The 17,025-nt window shown below is 36.4% G+C and overlaps 1 long non-coding RNA gene across 2 annotated transcripts in view; it reads right to left on the bottom strand.

Annotated features, from left to right (window-relative positions):
* The window catches only part of LOC127154942 (uncharacterized), a 100,337-nt gene that overhangs the window by 40,642 nt on the left and 42,670 nt on the right, over positions 1-17,025 (bottom strand). For both annotated transcript variants that reach the window (XR_007825516.1, XR_007825517.1), the window contains one exon: positions 9,369-9,444. This is a non-coding gene — a long non-coding RNA (uncharacterized LOC127154942). The remainder of the gene's footprint in view (positions 1-9,368; positions 9,445-17,025) is intronic.

Genomic DNA, 17,025 nt, shown 5'->3' with positions numbered 1-17,025 from the left:
ATTGAAGTACTAAAATCTGATGATTTAGGTGATAATGAGAAAGTCACATGATGAACCAAAGCTTTTAAATATTAACATATAGAAGGTGCACAACACATTAAACACCATCATGGTAATACACATGAAACTGAAATAATGCAATAAACATTTATTTAACAACAATAGATGTAATATACAACCCTAATGTACAAAACTAATAAGAAAAGACTGAGAAGAAAGAGTTATTTAACCCTTTAACTGTCACCGTCCCCTCTGTGGGACGCCTAAGTTTACTTCACCATTTTACAAATAAATCCTAATCTAATCATGACAGACTACATATCATTGGAAAGGTCTAAGACCCCTAAATTATGTAGGAAAACTAATAGATTCATTTATGACAAGAGTGCACCTCAAAAATCGACATCATAACAGGAGTTCTGTCCTTCGTCACAAAAAGACTTTCTTCGTTGCCTTTTTCCCCCTATCACACAATAGAAACTTTAAGAAATTATACATCAACTAATCTCAAAATTCATTCTTTGAAAACCATTTTAAAATCAGACAATGCATTACCATGGAAAAGTACACTTTGAACTTCGAACAGTGCATTTTTATGTCTATGTTTAAGATAGGGGGGTGATAGTTAAAAGGTTAAACAAAAAAAAAACAACACCAAATTTAAAAAATGTAGTTTTACGGTTATTAACTGTAAAATACCGTTAACCATTTAACATGTTTTTACTGTAGCATTTTTACAGTTTTTACAGTTAAATTCACAGTCATTTTTTACAGTGTATGTGACCAGGTTTTTTATTAATATTGACATGATTATAATAATGGAGTATAGCTCTAAAATAATCTGTGCGAATTTATTGATTTTGAATTGAATTTTTGAATTTATTTATATATATATATTTATATACATAACATATTTTTCTTAAATTTATACATGCATGTGTGTGCATTTATATATACTTAATAAATATACACCGTATACACACATACATTATGTAAACAAAAACTTTTATTTTGGATGCAATTAATAGCAACTGATTGTTTGACAGCACATATATATAATTTTGTATTAATATTGACATGATTATACCAGTGGAGCATTGCCAAAGCATTCTATGTTGTAAGCTGTTTCTCTATGTTTAAATAAGATATAATAATTTAAAGAATTTTTTAAAAAGTTATCTTTTTTGACAAATTAAATATTCCTTTGATCATATAAATCTACCAGCCTATACAGGAATGCTGTTATACACAATCCTACATAAATAATAAATACACTGCTGCTGGACCATTTGAATTTGACCCAAAAAAATAAAAAACACACTATCATAAAATAAATCCAAAGGAATTTTCACATCACCCCCCCAACCCCCCCACCCCCTCTCTCTCTCTCTCTCTCTCTCTCACCCTCTCTCTCTGCCTGTGGAGAGCTCGGAGAGATGGGCATGGTTGCTAGGTGACCGGTTGTGGTTGCCATGGCAACTTTAAGTGGAACAGCTGGTCCAATCAGCATAAATTGCGGGCAAGCAAAGGCAGAGCCAGAGAGAGAGAGAGAGAGGGGGGGAGAGAGGGAGAGAGAGAGAGAGGGGCTGCTGAAGCATGCAGGATAGAGCGAAAGAGAGAAGAGAAATAAGGATGAGTGAGAGGAATGAGAGAGGAGAAGAGTAGAAAAGGAGAGGCGGGAAGAGGATGTGAGATAGAGAAAAGAAGCAGAAGACGAATAAAGAGCCAGCTTGGAGAAACGGATAAGCGAGTGGAGAGCCAGAACAGGAAAGGATATGAGGAGACCAGCATGAAATTCAGGAAAAGATAGAGAAGGAAGTCCAACTCCGAACCGCCATGTTCGTACCGAAAAATATCAATCGAATAAAATTATCCAACACATCAGAGTTTTAATAACTTCATGCCAGAGAGCATTTTACTTTAAAGATGCATGTCTTAAAGGGACAGTTCACCTCAAAATAAACATTTACTTGCCATTTACTCACTGTCATTTTCAAACATGTATGGACAATGGGTACAAAACAACACTGGACTCCAGTGACTTTTACTGTATGGGTAAATAAAATATATTTTCTATACATACAAAGAAAGCCACACAGGTTTGGAATGAAATGATTGTGAGCAAATGATCACAGATTTGTCATTTAAAGGTGTACTGTCCCTTTAAAGTCATGAAGAGATCTTAAATATTAATTTTATCAAACAAGCACTATTTACGCACCTATTTTTGCAAGTGTGTGTTCACACACCACTCTACTGTGTCCTTTCCCTCTCTTTGGCTACTTGTGATTCTGAGGATCGACATATGATTCATATTTCACAAAGAAAAAACATGAACACACCTTCATGACAAGAGTATAAATTTAGGTTTAGAACGTAATCGAGAACCCACATAGTTGTGTAATCGTCATCAACGTATACGAAAAACACTCTTTTACAACCAATTACAAGCGTTTTTTTCTAGTCATCAGATAAAAAATAAATCAATGCGCACGTCAGACCGAAAGATATTACTCCTGAGCTGACCATATCAGCACATCTTGGGCAATCAAGGTTTCCACGGAGACAAACGAGCAGCTCTCCATGACAACAGAGTTGGGTAATGGCTTGAGCCATTAGAATGACAGAGAATTGGAGGCTATATGAACTGTTTTAAGTTTACATGACTCTTCAGCCAGGACTTTAATAGGCCTGAAGTGGAAGAATGGACCGTTTAAACACTACAACTAGGATCTGCTCCAAAACTAACAAAGCTGACTGATTCATAGAGACCCCTGTGCCAGAGGGCCACAGCCAAAACCAGCCCCTAACATCTTCCTCTAATTCTTTTCCTCTTCGCACCCCCCCATCAACCCTCTGACCGGGATCCTGCCAGTAAGACGGCGTGTATTGGAGCTCATTGTGTTTGGCTACTGAAGCACATGCGGTAGCAGTTTATAGCACAATAAAACAGCACAACAGCACTCACAGGCTTTAATTGGATATAATAGCCGTAAATAATTCTGATCATTTCACACCTTATCCCAGAAACACAGTGGAAATTATTTATCAGCCTGTTTCGCCAACTATCACGATTCAAGTTATTTCTATACGCATTTGTCTTATTTGCGAGAGAAAAAGAACAAGGGTGAGGACGGAGGTGTCTATCACTGCAGACGCTCGGCACAATGAGAGCGGTGTTTTACGGAAGCGCGCGTGGCCCGCTGTCACCGCTACAACATTTCATGCACCGAGTCCTGCATTGCGGACCAAAGAGCGCCATCAAACACCGAATTCTCCTCTGAAAAGCCTGTTTAATGCCAGGTCAGCTGACACAACACTGATTTATTTTCTGAGAGGCATGTAAGGCAACGCGAGAGACTAGGAACGCTCACCTCTTCATATTTTATTCATTGCGAATCAAAAAACAAGGACATACTCTACGAGATGGGAGATACTGTTTTAAAAGTTTGCGGTTGGTAAGATTTTTCTCATGTTTTGGAAGATATCTCACCAAGGCTGCATTTATTTGATCAAAAATATAGTGAAAACATTAATGTTGTGAAATACTGTTGCAATTTAAAATAACTGTTTTCTGTCTGGATATGTTTTAAAATGCAATTATTCCTGTGATGACAAAGCTGAATATTTAGCAGCTATTATTCCAGTCTTCAGTGTCACATGATCTTTCAGAACTCATTTTATGGAAGTAACATTTTTTCAGGATTCTATAAAGGATTGTTTTTTTTTTTTTACTTCTAAAGAACGGAAGTGCAGAGATGAGAGAAAAAGAAAACACCTGTCACAAATTAGGATGAGGATTTGTAAAGACAAAATGTCAGGGATTTCGATACCAGCCAAGAGGAGACTAGTTTTCCTTTCGCTGCAAACAAAACTTGGTTCTCGTGAGACTAGCATATTCTCACTGAAGCTTACGTTACGTCCTACGTCTTCCACTGGAACGCCACTCTCTCATGAATGTGCGTATGACAGTTAGCAAAGCTAGAACATTTTTAAAGTTTTAAATATGGATATTTTTCTTTAACAAATGCATCGATTTGTTTCAGAAGGCCTTTATTAACGCCCCAGAGCTGTGTGGAGTGCATTTTATGATGGATGGATGCACTTTTTTGGGCTTCAAAATCTCAACAGCCATTCACTGCCATTATGAAGCTCAGAAGAGCCAAGACATTTTTTTAATATAACTCAAATTATATTCGTCTGAAAGAAAAAAAGTCTTGTACACCTAGAATGGCTTGAGGGTAAGTAAATCATGAGGTGAGTTCCATTTTTTGGTGAACTATCCCTTTAACATAAAATGCCTAACTTTGCCATTTAACAGGAAATGGCAATTTTTTGTAAATATTTTTAAGAGTAAAATAATTTTATTTGAATCTCACTGGGTGTATAAGGTGACTTTTTTGTGTGGCCAATAAGACCACGTCAGAGTCAGGTTAACCACAGAGTCCTTTCTGATAAATTGAAATTAAAGGGATAGTTCACCCAAAAATGAAAATGGAGTCCATTTGCTCATATTGTCCTATTTTCTTCTGTGAAACATAAAAGATGTTGTTTTGAGAAATGTCTCTGTTTTTTTATCATTTATGAAATGGAGGCAACCAAAACTGTTCAGGCCCATTAAAAACCATGCCTATGTATACATTTCTGCAACATTGTAATTGACCCATTGCAAACAGCTTGATTGACAGGCGATCTGACCAATCAAAACGTTGAATCTGACATTTTGTCTGACAAACAAATCAGACACGAGATAGATTAACTTCGGTGGACTTAACTTGAAAAATTGTATGTTTTGACGTATTTCCGCGGTTGAATTAAAATGCGTTCTGATGTTCATTCATGTTTTTTTGTGCTTTGAGTAAAGAAGATAAGATGATCAGTTTATGTGTCAACTGATATAATAAGGTTCTCTGTCACAAGACATTCAAAGAGAAGTTCACTTCCAGAACAAAAATGTACAGATAATTTACTCACCCCCTTGTCATCCAAGATGTTCATGTCTTTCTTTCTTCAGTCGTAAAGAAATTATGTTTTTTTGAGGCAAAAATTTCAGGATTTTTTTCCATATAGTCGACTTCTAGGGTGTCCGCAAGTTTGAACTTCCAAAATGCAGTTTAAATGCCGCTTAAAAGGGCTCTAAATGATCCCAGCCGAGGAAGAAGGGTCTTATCTAGCAAAACGGTTGGTTATTTTCTAAAAAACAAAAAGACAATTTATATACTTTTTAACCTCAAATGTTTGTCTTGTCTAGCTCTGCTTGAACTCTGTGTATTCTGGTTAATGACAGTTAAGGTATGTCGAAAATCTCCTATCTCATTTTCTCCTCCAACTTCAAAATCGTCCTACATCGCGGCTTTTTTGGTAAAGGGTGTTTGACCCTCTTATTGCATTCACTTTGTAAGTAGGACAATTCTGAAGTTGGAGGAGAAAATGAGATGAGAGTTTTTCAACATACCCTAACTGTCATGAACCGGAATGCACGCAGAGCTAGACAAGACAAGCATTTGAGGTTAAAAAAAAAAGTATATAAATTGTCAATTTTTTTTTTAAAGAAAAGAATCCGATCGTTTCGCTAAAGAAGACGCTTCTTCCTCGGCTGGGATCATTTAGAGCCCTTAGAAGCTGCATTAAAACTGCATTTTGGAAGTTCAAACTCGAGGGCACCATTGAAGTCCACTATATGGAGAAAAATCCTAAAACGTTTGCCTCAAAAATACAATTTCTTTACGACTGAAGAAAAAAAAAAGACATGAACATCATGGATGACAGGGGGTGAGTAAATTTCCTGTAAATTTTTGTTCTGGAAGTGAACGACTCCTTTGAAGGATGACGTCATTTTTAACACATTTTTTGTGTTGAGTATTTTAACACGTTTTGTGTAATTTTGTGTACATAACTGGCACAAACTGTGTAACTATAACACTAGTGTGTAGAAATGAGCAGGAATAACACATTGGTTGAGTTAAAAGTAACTTGACAATTATTTGATATTTCGCGGCAGTTTCGAAGTGAAATGTCCAGAGAGTGGCGCCAAAACACACATTCAATTCATGACCATGGCCCGTAGGCATGTATTGCTGCTCTTTTATCAGGCTGCTTGAGGTACATATTCAGTGTTGCCAAGTCCAGTGTTGCCTAGTTGTTTTTGATGTCCGCAGGTTGAATCGACCTCAATAACATCATATTTAGCCCCTGAAATGCAAATTTACCAGGGGAACCCTGACAAAAAAATGTGTATTTTATCCCCCAGAACAGGATTTGGAAGGGGGAACCCCCCTCAAAACGCAACTGGGCTAGTTTTGAGTAGCAATTGGGCGGGTTTTGTTGTGAAAACCTGGCAACCCTATACGTATTGCAGATGTTCAGAATTCAAATATCCGGGCAGCGTCGCTAAAGGTTAATGCTCTGTCGTGTTAGAAATATCCCCTAAAACCCAACCGCAAACCTACCTGATAGTGTTAACAAATGCAAAAGTGATTTAAAAAACGCATTTGTTGATGCAGCCGTGCTAACTTTTAACTTTTAACTTTCTTTGTTTAACTTCCTTGTACTTTGCCAAACCGTAGTTTCATGGGGTTCGTACCGGAGCTCTTCATCACTCAAGTGCAACGCCATATTGCGTGAGTTACAGAGAAAACCTACTGAATTAGAAAACGCATGCATATGAAGCTGTACATGTGACGACGAAGTTCAGAAAGTAACAGTTTTCAAATCGCACAAGATGTTAAAATTGTTTTGAAGTCATAACATAATATTCTGTAAGTAATTGTGTGAAAATTAGGCTTTATTAATCAAAACTCTTTACCAGTAAATCATACTTACATGTGAATTAACGTTGTTGGAGTTTTACTGCCTCTAATGGTAATTTCAGAAACTGCAGTGATTCATACATATAGGTAAGTTTTTTCAGCTCTGCAGACATGTATATAGAGGCACATATTTCCAATGAGCCTACGTTAAAACTTCTTCAAAATGTCTTCTTTTCAGTTCTGTAGAATGGCATTGCATTTTTGGGTGAACTGTTTCCTTTAGTGAATGAATGACATCCATTTGCAAATGTAAAACGGTAGATTAAAAGAGTAAAAAGACAAGTCCTAAATCTTAATTCCTCTGTAAATAACAGCAGCAGGGGAACGTCAAAGCAGTTTATACGTGGTGTTGTCAGGTGACCTCCTAAAGAGGCATTCAGAAGTCATTCATATACATCACAAAGAGAATGCTGTATTTACATATATACGTTCATTGTGTGTTGGGAGCACCATGTTTAACAATGACGGCGCTCTGAATGGGAAGAAGAAAATCATTCTCTTTATCTCATCCTTTCCTTCTTCCTCTCCCAGGTGAAAGGAAGCAGATATTCTACTCCCTGTACATAATTGCCCTTTTATTGTCACATCAGATTCATATCGGCCCTCCGTTACATCGTCTAGGGCGCGTGGAGAGGTCCGATAAATACTGGAGAGACAGTCAATGAAACCAATAAAATCACTAAAACCAATCACATCCAATAAAGACAGCCACTCTTAATGTGCTCAGAGTGTCCAACTGTGCCCTCAGACCCCCCTCCCCAGGCCTGCGCTATAATAGTGGCCAACAGGCCAGTAATGTGGGGTGACATCCAAGGCACTGCAGAGCTACTGTAGGCTTTGAGATTTTAAACAGAAAACAAATCATAGGAGCTTTTACTTCACAAATCAAAGTATGATTTGTGACCCTGGACCACAAAACCAGTCATAAGGGTCAGTTTTTTGAAATTGAGATTTAGACATTATCTGGAAGTTGAATAAATAAGCTTTCCATTGATGTATGTTTGTTAGGACTGAATTATTATTTGGCCAGGATACAGATCTAAAATCTGGAATCTGAGGGTGCAAAAAAATCAAAATACTCAGAAACGCCTTTAAAGTTGTCAAAATAAACTTCTTAGCTATGCATATTACTAATTAAAAATTACATTTTGATACATTTACAGTAAGAAACTTTAGAAAATATCTTCATGGAACATGATCTTTACGTAATATCCTAATGATTTTTGGCATATAAGAAAAATTGATAAACTTGACTCGTACAATGTATTTTTGGCTATTGCTACAAACATACCAGTGTTATTTAAGACTGGTTTTGTGGTCCAGGGTCACATTTTACAATCAAATCAACGTATGATTACGTACATACTTTGTAACCAAGTAAAGAATTTTTGTTGTCAGACTTTTTTTTTTTATTTAATTGGTAACACTTTACAATAAGGTTTATTGGTTGACATTAGTTAACATCAGCTAAGAATGAGCAATACTTCTACAGCATTTATTAATCTTAGTAAATGTTAATTTCAGCACTTACTAATTCATTAAATGTACTAAAATCACAAGTTGTGTTTGTTAACATTAGTTAATGCACTATGGACTAACATGAACTAACAATTAACTATATTTATGAACTAACATTAACAAAGAATAAATAGTGTAATAAACGTATTGTTCATTATTTATGTTAATACATTAATGTTGGTTGCTCATGTCAAGTTAATACATTTATTATAAAGTATTTATTTATTTTTTTAATTGAGATAAATGGTGATTCAGGTTCTCACTTCTCAGGCTTATTTAATTCATAGATTTATTTGAGCATGGAGCTTTAACAGAAAGAAATTAATTAAATCACAATTTTAAAAAAATTAATTCCACAGATTCACTAAATACCTGGATGTCTCCTGTAATTGAAAAAATAATAATAATAATAATATATATACATAATTGTAATATTTTGTAGATCTTAATCTTGAATAAGACGTTTAGAAAAATAGCATTTGAAATTTTTGTATTATAAATGTCACTTTTTTGTCCTTTCTGAATAAAATCATTAATTCCTTTCCAAAATTCTATATATATACACACACACACACACACACATATATATATATATAAATTTCCTACCGTAAATATATCAAAACTTAATTTTTGATTAGAAATTTGCATTGCTGAGAACTTAAATGCGAAATAAACAAATTTAAATGCGAATTTCTCAATATTTTGATTTTTTTTTTTTTTTTAACCCTCAGATTCAAGATTTTCAAATTGTTGTTCTCAGCCAAATTCAAATAGTTTCAATAGTTTCAATTTCAAATAGCTGAAATTGAAAGAATTGAATTGTGTTGCTGTAACAGCAGAGACACAGAAACATGAAATGACATGCGTTTTAATGCTTTATGATGTACATCAGCAATTTTTCTGTAAATGTAAAACGGCTGATGACAGATATTTTTTTCCCTCAATCAGTCATCTCGGTGACGGGTGTGTTTGAATATGTCTGTCACACAGTGCAGGCCTAAAGGAGCTGACCTGGAAAAAAAGAACACGGCAAAACCTGACCTTTCAGAAGATGTCTGTTTTCATCTCCTCATTCCTCCCTTCCCCCCTTTAGGTCTTCATCCTTTTTCTCAGAGACCTTGGGAATAAAACAGACAGAGAGAGAGATGACAACACCGCTATCCGAAAGCCTGCAACATTTTAGCTTCGGATGGATGGGGAGCTTACGCTGGGATTTCTACCTGTCAGATAATGAGTGTGAGAAGAAAGGTTAGGAAGCGAGATAATAAATCCTTTACGTGGGACTACCACGAATGATTAAGACAGTGAGCGTGATATGAAATAACATAAACGATCGCACTTGGGTGAGTGAACTAGATGTATGTATTTGTAAGAAACATGGTACGTGAACACCCCCTCTATCCCAGAGTCTTCATAATTCATAGCTCCTCAAACAAAATGGTGACCTTTCCTAACCAATTCACAGATATGTAACACTCTTCAGTGTTTGAAAGCACACACACACACGATAAAATATAACAAGGGCTACATGTCTAAAATGCAGGTGACCGGCCGGCAAGCAGTGTGTCCTTAATGAGCCCGTAGGGTGGATGTGGGATGGATGCCGTGCAGCGTGATTCAAGACGACAGACCTTAAAGCAGTGAGGAGAGGCGAGGCTCAAACAGCTGTATGCTAAACCTTCCTAAACAGCTTCTCTCATACACACACACAGCAAAGACAAGCAGTGGTGGGGGTAGCGGAAAATGTATCTGTTTTGTGAGCATCTGCTTCGCAAGAGTTGGGAAGAAAATTGCTAATAAAAACTAGAATATTTTAGGAATGAGCACAGCATTGCCACATTTAATAAAAAGGACTGTGACAAATACAAATTTCCTAAAATATGTTATAATTAGCGGAAAACCTATTAAATCCCTTTCAGTATTTAAAGAGTGAACAATTTAATAAAATAAAATAAAATAAAATAAAGTAAAATAAAAAATAAAAATATAAAAATATATATAAATAAAATAAAATAAAATAAAATATTTTAAGCAAAATTTTTGAAAGTAAAAATAATGAAATAATAAAATAAAAATAAATGAATTTTAACATTATAAATATTCTAAGATTGTACATAATACATATACATTTATTTTGCTTTTTTCTATATATATGTGCGTGAGTGTGTGTGACCCTGGACCACAAAACCAGTTACAGGTAGCACAGTTATATTTGTAGCAATAGCCAAAAATACATTGTATGGGTCAAAATGATCGATTTTTCTTTTATGCCAAAAATCATTAGGATATTAAGTAAAGATCATGTTACATGATACATCTGTACACATATCAAAACTTAATGTTTCAAAAACTTGACCCTTATGACTGATTTTGTGGTCCAGGGTCACATATGCACAATAATAATGCTTACCGCACATTTACATATGTGACACAAAACCAGTCAGGCTCAGTTTTTCAAAATCGAGATTTAAACATTGTCTGAAAGCTGAATATATAAGCTTACCATTGATTTATGGTTTGTTAGGATAGGGCAATATTTGGCCAAAATACACCTATTTGAAAATCCAGAATCTGAGAGTGCAAAAAAATCAAAATATTGAGAAAAGCACCTTTAAAGTTGTCCAAATGAAGTTTTTAGCAATGCTCATTAATAATCAAAAATTAAGTTTTGATATATTTATGGTATAAAATAAATAAAAAGAAATAAAATATTTTTAAGTAACATTATAAATATTTTAAGATTGTACATAATACATATACATTTATTTTGCTTTTTGCTGAAATACATATATGTAGCATATGCTCATAAGTAGCACGGGTATATTTGTAAGCAAAAATAGCCAAAAATACATTGTATGGGTCAAAATTGTCAGTTTTTCTAATTAAGTAAAGATCATGCTCCATTAAGATATTTTGTAAATACCCTACAGTAAATATATCAAAATTTAATTTTTTGATTAGTAATATGCATTGCTAAGAACTTCCAGACTGGATTCCAGATTTTCAAATAGTTGTATTTTGGCCAAATATTATCAGTGGAAATGTATCATTTTGACCCATACAATGTATTTTTGGCTATTGCTACAAATTTATCCACACTTATCACTGGTTTTGTGGTCCAGGGTCACATATGCACTATTCCTATAAGAGGTAAGTCAACATAGGATTGAACTGTTTGATTGTTGCATTTTTCAGGCACAAATACAGGTTTGCAAAAATATTCTAGGTCATTTCAGTCTGTATGTCTACAGTGTGGTTTCTTACAAGGTTTCCAAATCCAGCCGTCCGCTGGGGTTCATTTTTCCTCTGTACTGCAGGCTTTGTGAGTGGATTCAATGGGAACATGAAAGAAGAGTCAAGAGCGCCAGAGAATTATTTCAGTCATCTCCAGACACTGCTGTACAGGAGCGAATGGATGTGGTGGGGAATGTGTCGGTAAATCCAAAATTATTGTGCATCTTCATCTTGTTGAAGATGCACGAAGACTTGAATAAGGCAGCTGACATTACTCAGACTGATTTGCCCAATAAATCACACAGCTTCCTTATTGGGCAGGAGGGCTTTTTAAATGTGTGTAGTTGGTATCAATTCATTGTGACATGGCAGGCTTACATGATATAGGCAATGAAAAATAAACAGCGGGCACTGGCAACATTATTACAACAGAAATTTGAGAATGAGAATGAGAATGATCAGATGCAATTACATAGCACAGCATCCTAAGCCTGCTATGGTGCGTTTCAGGTGCCGCAAATACCAAATCAGACTGCAAAGACTGCCATACCGTCCCAACCGTGGTGCAAACGGATCAATGGCTGCTGATGTTGACATTTATTAGGCTGTACTGAAGTTCCTGCATTGATATCGACACTCAGATGCGTCACCCAAGTACCTCAAGAGGCAAGGTGTCAATAATTCTGAAGAGCATCATGACTGAATGCATGCAGCACACTGCATCACACAACGGTTTATTTTCTTCGCACACTTCCTAACTCACTGGAATTCTGTTTTATCACGAAACGCATGCAGAGTTCAAAACATCCAGCTTTTGGCTCCAGCCAGTGCTGTTTTCGCTTTCCTTTGAGACATGCTTATGGTCCCTTTCTCGTGTCATATTCTATGTCATGGAGTCTGATCCGGTCAGAGGCATGTTGCAACAAAAGAGCCAGAGGGGAAGGAGAGAAGTGCCTGGAATATGTTTTGTGTTTTATGGAAATGATAAAATAGCTGTGGAACAGTATGTGGGCTCTAAGATCACAAATGTCACCCTGGACCACAAAACCAGGCTTAATGTATGGGTCAAAATTATTGATTTTTCTTTTATGCCAAAAATCATTGGGATATTAAGTAAAGATCATGCTCCATGAAGACATTTTGTAAATTTCCTACTGAAAAAATACCAAAATGTAATTTTTTTTATTAGTAATATGCAATGCTAAGAACTTCACTTGGTCAACTTTAAAGGCAATTTTCTCAATATTTATATTTTTGCACCCTTAGATTTGAGATATTCAAATAGTTGTATCTCAGCCAAGTATTGTCCTATCCCAACAAACCATACATCAATAGAAAGCTTATTTTCAAATAATTATGTATTTTTAAAAAATTGACCCTTATGACTGGTTTTGTGCTGGTAGGTCACAAATATTTGTATTGTACTAAACTGCTTCATATTTTTTGGATTTTCCAGTTTAGCATGTGTTTTATGCTCAGTAATAGTTGATTATACAGATGTTTGTGTCTGTGTGTGCATTCTCTCCTATTTGAGACCATTTGCAACTATGCTGTTAAAGAAAAAAGATTACCATAAGATAAAATCTTACATAAAATCTAATAAAGAATATTCAGAACATGAACGTCCCCAGTGGGGTTTCTAAGCGCTTGAAATACTAATACGGACTCAAAGTGGAAATCTAAATGAAGTCTAAATTGTTTATTTGTTGACGGTTTAGAATTTTAAATAATACTTCAAATATTTAAAACTGTCGTGATTTTTCCTGTCAGTATTCGAATTTGGAATATTATTGTGGGGGTTGTTGATGTTTTTTTATTTACTTGCTGCTCTGACGTTACCTGACCTAATTCTCGTCAACAATTGGCACTAAATTAATTTTTTCTTAAGGGAAAATTTTGTGCAAACGAATATTGTTATATTTATCGCCCAAAAACAGTATACGTTTACGTCCGTGAGTCGCTGCTAGATCTGACATATTCTCCTTACCTGTGAATAAACGAACTTTCCTCATTGCCGCTCAGGACATATCTCTGAGTTTATTCTTTGCTCCGAGAGCAATACATTTCCCTTTTGGCTTTTTGAAAGCGACTTTTTCGCACGATGAAACTTCAAGCATCTTCTGAATTTGACAAGAACGCACCGGACACGTGTGTGTGCGGGGTTTGACTCAGTGATTACCATTCGGTAGACACGAAAGTGCAAGGCCCCTCTCGCATTCAAATCATTGCCCACCATCTTGATTGTGGAGGACAGCTTATGAGGCCCCGCAGATTGTTCGGGCTTGACAATGGATTCTTTTGTGAGGGTGTTTCTCTTTATTTCCTCAGACAATACTTGAGGGTCCTTCTGGTTCTGCTCTCAGGAAATGTTTGCAAAGTTACACCTTACTATACCTCTCTAAACAAGTAGGCAGTATTAAACTTCTTTTCCACTCGCAAGTGGCCACTAAATGGGAGAATTTTTATATGACGCTCCAGAAGCGCACTGGACATTTAATTGTATCTTATGTCCACCCATCACTGATAAAACGCGCTCAAAATGGCATCAGATACCCATAGCGGTCTTTCTCTTTAAATCACTCTTAAACGTGGGCATCACACACACACTCCTAAAGCACAGGGCAGCGTATATGAGCGAGTGTGTGTGTGTTTACGTTAGAATTGACCGGCCATACAGGCGCCATGTTTAGCTAGTTTCCCAGGCGCACCGGGCCGTAGAGATGACCTTTCCGTCCTCTGCTTGAATAGCCGCATAAGTAAAGCGCCCAGCTGGGCCTGTCTAAGCCTTCAACGTCAATTCGAAAATCGGTATGATTTCCCTGGGAAAAATCTCTTAAAATCTGGAAATGTTCAAGAGCGTTGCTGTGTTATACAAAAGAATGACACTTAAAATGCAGCACAGTAGGCTATAATGATAGACTATAATAATAATTATTTGATTTTTAATAATCATTGTAGTTGTTGAAAATAGTATTAGTAAAATAACAGGCTAATAATTATGTTATTTACATATAACACGAGCTTGTCATGCAGATAACGTTTTGTTGCTCTTCTGCGATTATTTTTCAGATAAAACATATTCAGTCAGCTCAGCGTCTCTAATTTTGTCACTTAACGCTGCATCAAAAGCAAGACAACAAAAAATCAATTTCGAAGATAAATAATGCAGTATAACAATATGCATTTTTCTTACACTTACAAAAATGTTTTTAAAATTAAAATTAATAGCCATTTAATTTTAGCAGCCAGAGTTTCCAATCAGATGCCTTGGTTAGCCGTGCTAACGTGGTTAAGAACTCTCACGAAAAGCCAAAAAGATTTTTTACACTACTTGAAGAGACTTCATATTCAGTTTTTATGATTTTAGGCTACTGAGTACGGTACTTTTTGGCGGAAACGAAATCATTTCTGTCATGATTTATTTAAAGGCATCTTTATGATTTAGCATCAAATAGATTTAGCTGGGCTGTACTTTATGGTTTCAGGGAAAGGGAAATGTGTTTTCAACTCATACATAGTTGTCACCTGGCCTTGACCCCTCAAGAGTCTCTGAGTTTGTGGTGACACTTCTTTTTTAATGCGTATTTTGTGCTCCAAGGTACAAGCGCCATCACCACAACGCAATCACTAACAACCAGTCTAAATCAGTCATACCGGCGGTGCCTCCACTGTACACGCGTTGATGGATGCTTTAATCCGTCCATATAGCACGTCGTCACATGCAAGCGTTCTTGAACATGTGTAGAAACACAACGCGCAACTATAGCCAAGGGCTGGCCGTGCAGCCATAGCTGTGTTCACCTTTAATGCCCTTTATAAAATTAACGCGTGTGACGTCTCTTTTTTTCTCCAATCGTTTGAGAACGGGCCCTTCTAAATAACAAAACACTTTAACACGTTGTTCGTAACACCAACAGTGAAGAGCATTTTTCTCACTGGAGCCCAGAGTTCAGCGCCCGGGCCGCGCAGCGCTGAGGCCCACTCCCCTCGCTCTTTGTTGGGTCTATTGTAGTGAGTGTGTGTTGGGATTGGGGGCGTAATGAGAGGGCTGCGACCCCCCGATGGGGTGGATTTGCTATCCAAAGACCGTTAGACAGCGCCTGAATGAATTGGGACTGAATGTCATTGTAATGCAACTGAACAGCTCCTCCTTCACGCAGTTTAAGACGAGGAGGCCGCTCAACTGAGCCGGGAGAAATAGCCAACTGACAGCGCGCTCAGCGCACTATTTCTGTCCTTTTCTCTGCCGTCCTGTTCTCATCTTCTCCAGCTATGGACAAGTGGCCGTCGTTATCCTTCGGATTCAGGAAGGTGTTTTCCCCCCTGATAAAATCCTCTAAGGGCCTTGGGATTTGTGTGGCAAGAGATCTAAAACCACTGAACAAGAAACGAGGCGAATATGCGTTCCAAATCATCCCAAATACCTCGATTGAAGAAAAGGCGTCTTGCTTTTGAAGCAGGTATCATCCTGACCGGAGCGCATTTCTGTGCTGGAATCTCAGTTTTCGTTTCGATTATAATATAGGCCTATGTACAGACGCATTTGTTGTCAAAACGAAGTGTAATATCGTAGCTTTACTAAATAAACATGGACGACAACAACAGAAAACGAGGTAGGCTAATACAAAAAAACAACCTATTAGACTAAAACGCATCTTTTCGAATATACCTTGAAAATCTGGGACTGTTCTTCTCGATACCCTTTGTTCCATCCGCAGGGGAGGTGTGGAGAAAAGCCTCTTGAAAATCCAGTCATGCCAACAATGGTCAAGACACATCTTTGAATTTTACCACAACCGTGCTATATATAAATATTTAAGAAGAATCTCTTTGTGCATTCTGAATAATGACTACAAATAATAATCTAGCGTCAATGTCACCGAGGTCAAAAGAAGACATGGAGCTTCAATTAAAGGTGTCATTAATCGCGTGTTGTTTAGGAAACAATATTAGAATTACTGTGGGCAAAATACACATTTTTTATCTCATGCATCTCGATATAAAAACGATACCTTGAAAACAAAACTGCTCATTTTTACCTCGCCACACAACATGAACGAAGCATGTTAAGAATCATCGGTTAACGCAGTGTTCAATGCCTTGATGAGATAAGAGAAGAAAATGAATAGAACCGTGATCAAAAGCCACACACACGTCACATTAATAAAAACGAGTGGTGTGTCTATCAAAAGCAATAGGTAGAATAAGTTTCTAACAAGGTGTAATTTAATATCACGCCCTTCATTTTAGAACTAGGGCAACCCTTTTATTACATTAAGCTTAAAACTAAAAATACAACAAGCATTTAAAACTGAAATCAACTAATAATAAAGAGGTTTATAAGAGATTAATGAAAGCCAACAGAAAGAAAGAAAATAATACAAATTAAATGTTAATTATTGGTACATTTTTAAATGTATCTTAAAAATAAAGAAAACGAAGACATCAAAAATATCTGCATTAG

The sequence above is a fragment of the Labeo rohita genome, chromosome 23, assembly GCF_022985175.1.
Source record: "Labeo rohita strain BAU-BD-2019 chromosome 23, IGBB_LRoh.1.0, whole genome shotgun sequence".
NCBI lineage: Eukaryota > Metazoa > Chordata > Actinopteri > Cypriniformes > Cyprinidae > Labeo > Labeo rohita.
Note: the sequence above shows the minus strand (reverse complement) of the source record. Positions and strands in the feature narration are given on the sequence as shown.